Here is a 5,071-nt window from a genome sequence, read left to right on the forward strand (position 1 = left end):
ATAAAGAAGCAGGGCGCGTCCGAGGGTGAGTATATACCTAATAAGAATATAATCACCCTCGGACGCGCCCTGCTTCTTTCCGACAGCCTTCCTTCCTAAGAATCAGCCCTTCCGTGGTGTAGAGAGAGGGTGTGTTACACTCCAAGGTGTTCCCCAGGTTGCCTTTCCTGAGCTTCGATCTTCATGCTCTCGTTTAGTAGTTGTCGGAAAGTAGGCTGCATTAGGCCTACAAATTGGGTATGGGGTGGAGAGAGATGGTGTGTTACACTCCAAGGTGTTCCCCAGGTTTCCTTGCCATTGCTTCGGTCTTCCGACTCTTGTTTAGTAGTTGTAGAAAACTACACTGCATTAGGCCTACAACATGGGTATAAGGTGGAGAGAGATGGTGTGTTCCACTCCAAGGTGTTCTCCAGGTTGCCTTTCCAGAGCTTCGATCTTAATGCTCTCGTTTAGTAGTTGTTGGAAACTACACTGCATTAGGCCTCCAAATTGGCTATGGGGTGGAGAGAGATGGTGTGTTACACTCCAAGGTGTTCTCCAGGTTTCCTCGCCATTGCTTCGATCTTCAGACTCTTGTTTAGTAGTTGTAGAAAACTACACTGCATTAGGCCTACAAAATGGGTATCGGGTGGAGAGAGATGGTGTGTTACACTCCAAGGTGTTCCCCAGGTTTCCTTGCCATTGCTTCGGTCTTCCGGCTCTCATTTAGTAGTTGTAGAAAACTACACTGCATTACGCCTACAAAATGGGTATAGGGTGGAGAGAGATGGTGTGTTCCACTCCAAGGTGTTCTCCAGGTTGCCTTTCCAGAGCTTCGATCTTAATGCTCTCGTTTAGTAGTTGTTGGAAACTACACTGCATTAGGCCTCCAAATTGGCTATGGGGTGGAGAGAGATGGTGTGTTACACTCCAAGGTGTTCTCCAGGTTTCCTCGCCATTGCTTCGATCTTCAGACTCTCGTTTAGTAGTTGTAGAAAACTACACTGCATTAGGCCTACAAAATGGGTATCGGGTGGAGAGAGATGGTGTGTTACACTCCAAGGTGTTCCCCAGGTTTCCTTGCCATTGCTTCGGTCTTCCGACTCTCGTTTAGTAGTTGTAGAAAACTACACTGCATTAGGCCTACAAAATGGGTATGGGGTGGAGAGAGATGGTGTGTTCCACTCCAAGGTGTTCTCCAGGTTGCCTTTCCTGAGCTTCTATCTTCAGGCTCTCGTTAAATTGTGGTTAAATGGAACAACTGCATTTGGCGTACTAGTTGGTTTGGGGCCTACTAACAGTGTCTGCCGCTCCTTGCTGTTCTCCTGGTTTCCTGTCCTGAAATTCCGTTTTCAGGCGCTCGTTAAGTAGTTGTTAATGTTAGACTGCATTTGGCCTACTAGTTGGGTTGGGGCCTACTATCGGTGTCTGCCACTCCTTGCTGTTCTCCTCCACTGAACAAAGCTGTGCCGCCTGTTTACTACGGTTGCCAATTTTGAACTGCATTTCGACTACTTACTGATTTGGGCCTACTCTCTGTGTCAGCCTCTCATTCCAGTTGTCCTCCACTGCAATGCCCCCTGGTTATTCCTGTGTTACCAATTTTGAACTGCATTTAGCCAACTTTATTCTTTGGGCCTATATCTGTGTTTCCTCCTCATCCTGCCCATTGCCCAGCCAGTGATAGATGAGTCTGCTGGTACATTGACCCATAACGCAACATTCCCCGTGCACGCTACACAACAACATTGTGACCCTGCTGAAAGTCAGGTTGCTCTTCCCGCATACCATACCACCTTACACGGGGACAAAGAGGAAGGTGCAGATGAAAGTGCAGGTTCCTTCATCAGGTGGGGGGAGGAATACTAGTTGGCGACGTCACTGGCACAGGGCCTCTCATAGTACGCAAAAGTGTTGCTGCCGGTGGGAGGCGCCCCCGCCGTGCAAACACACTGCTGTACTTTGAGGGGCCCTGTGCCAGTGCCAATGCCAACGAGTGGGCCCCCCCTGCTTGCTCAGGTTCACAGCACTTGCAAAGTTGAAATACTTACCTCTCCCTGCTCCACTGCCGTGACGTGGTCCAGATTTCCTGGGCCCACTAATTACTTGAACCAGCCCTACCCACCACAACTTTAGCCAAATGACCCCCAATTTCAAATGCCTTCCAATTATTATAAGGTAAATTACGCTTGACAAGCTTCATTAAGAAGAATGGATGGTTTTGACATTAAAATGGGCACTCTAGGTGTTTTCCTGGCCCCCACTCACTGCCGACTATGCTGCCCCATTGACTTGCATTGGGTTTCGTGTTTCGGTCGATCCCGACTTTACGTCATAATCGGCCGATTTCACTCGACCCGACTTTTGAGATAGTCGGGTTTCGCGAAACCCGGCTCGACTCTAAAAAGGTCAAGGTCGCTCAACTCTAGTCACCTCTGCTTCTGAGGATAAGTTTATCCAAGTCACCAGCCTCAGAAATCACGGTTAACAGCAGCTCAGATTAGAGACCAGGTCAATGCCACTCAGAGTTCTAGCAACACACACATCTCTACAACAACTGTTAAGAGGAGACTTTGTGCAGCAGGCCTTCATGGTAAAATAGCTGCTAGGAAACCACTGCTAAGGACAGGCAACAAGCAGAAGAGACTTGTTTGGGTTAAAGAACACAATGAATGGACATTAGACCAGTGGAAATCTGTGCTTTGGTCTGATGTGTCCAAATTTGAGATCTTTGGTTCCAACCTCCGTGTCTTGTGTGATGCAGAAAAGGTGAATGGATGGACTCTACATACCTGGTTCCCACTGTGAAGCATGGAGGAGGAGGTGTGATGGTGTGGGGGTGCTTTTCTGGTGACACTGTTGGGGATTTATTGAAAATTGAAGGCATACTGAACCAGCATGGCTACCACAGCATCTTGCGGCGGCATGCTATTCCATCCGGTGTGCGTTTAGTTGGACCATCATTTATTTTTCAACAGGACAATAACCCCAAACACATCTCCAGGCTGTGTAAGGGCTATTTGACCAAGAAGGAGAGTGATGGGGTGCTACGCCAGATGACCTGGCCTCCACAGTCACCAGACCTGAACCCAATCGAAATGGTTTGGGGTGAGCTGGACCGCAGATTGAAGGCAAACGGGCAACAAGTGCTAAGCATCCCTGGGAACTCCTTCAAGATTGTTGGAAGACCATTCCCGGTGACTACCTCTTGAAGCTCATCAAGAGAATGCCAAGAGTGTGCAAAGCAGTCATCAAAGCAAAAGGTGGCTACTTTGAAGAACCTAGAATATAAGACATAATTTAAGTTGTTTCACACTTTTTTGTTAAGTATATAATTCCACATGTGTTAATTCATAGTTTTGATGCCTTCAGTGTGAATGTACAATGTTCATAGTCATGAAAATACAGAAAAACCTTTAAATGAGAAGGTGTGTCCAAACTTTTGGTCTGTACTGTATATACCCTGCGTTTCCAGCACTCTACCCCAAGCAGGCGCAGTTAATTTTTTTTGTTATAAAATAAATAATAATGTTTTTTGCCCCAAAAAATGTTTGGTTAATTGTGTCTTTCGCAGCCGGCAACACACACCGTGCGCCAAATAAAAAACTGTGCCGCACTTTATTTTTTGCCTACATTATAGCTCCAGTAGTTAGCAAGTACAACACTGCAGTTTTGTGTGTCTTTAGTATAGAAATATGAGGTGGGCCAAAAAATTTATACTTGTATTTTATCTATAATCTCTTCCTTCTGCTTAGTCTGTGACTAGTGTTACAGACTGAAGAGAAAATGGCGGCATACAATGCAGAACTATACTCAACAGGTCATGTGTCCAAAAACTCATTAGTTAGGACACCTGACCTGGTGAGTAGAGAACTGCCTTGTATAACCTCCATTTTCTCTTATGTGTACGTAATCTATTTCACACAAAGTGAAGGGACGATGGAGGTCATTCAAGGCATATCTATGCTCACCTGGACATGTGTCAGAAATAGTGAATTCATAAGGCTGTTATATGTGCATCAAGAATTCATTATTTCTGACACCTGACTTGATGAGTATAGATCTGTTTTGTATTAAACAGCCATCGTCTCTTCAGTCTGCGTCCGATACTGCCGAACAGAATCATGACGCAATGACGTCAACAACCTTACCACTAACAACCTAAGTGGTTTGTAGAGGAAATACATAGGAGACACGGTCAAGATACCAAAAATATAAAGTTTATTAACAACAAATATTAGTAACATAACTGGTACAGACCCAAACCCAACAGGATATTTTACACAATATTGTCCTGGCATGCCACACGTCCAATATCAGAATCAAAAAAGGCAGCAAATTAATCCCACATGTGGCCAACTTCAGCAGTTGACCGCAGCGGGTGGTGCTGGTAATCTGGCAATGGATTTGCAACTGGTTCATCCAGTTCAATGTTGGGTCGCTCCTTAGCCATTATGTAATTGTGGAGAACCATACAGGCTTTGACCACCTCATCGACTGTCTCCATTTTTAGATTAATGACTGTTGCAAGAATGCGCCATTTTGAGACTAGAATCCCAAAGGTACACTCTACTGTTCTTCGGGCACTGGTCAGTCTGTAGTTAAAGACTCTTTTAGTGTGGTTCAAGTCCCGACTGGAATATGGCTTCAGTAGGTTTTCACACATCTGAAAGGCCTCATCCCCAACCATAACAAATGGCATCGGTGCTATTGCCATGAGCACAACAGAAAATTATTTTTTATAGTTGAAGTACTCCGATCCTGTTCTAGCTGGTTTGATAATGCGGATGTGCTTTCCATCCACCACTCCCAAACAGTTGGGGAAATCACACACACTCCAGAATTTTTCAACAATTTCAATCAACATGTCTGCGGTGGGTAGGGGTATAAACTCATCCCGGAGAACATTCCACAAAGCCCGGCAGGTGTCCGCAACTATTCCGGACAGGGTGGAAATTCAAAGCTGGTATTGGAAGTTGAGGGATGATAAACTCTTCCGGTTGCCAGAAATCTGCAATAATATAAATAAAAAAATTTACAATCAATTATATTTATGGTGTTGTTCTGCTAAAGACATAAAGGAAAATACAAA

The sequence above is a fragment of the Ranitomeya imitator genome, chromosome 2 (genome assembly GCF_032444005.1).
Source record: "Ranitomeya imitator isolate aRanImi1 chromosome 2, aRanImi1.pri, whole genome shotgun sequence".
NCBI lineage: Eukaryota > Metazoa > Chordata > Amphibia > Anura > Dendrobatidae > Ranitomeya > Ranitomeya imitator.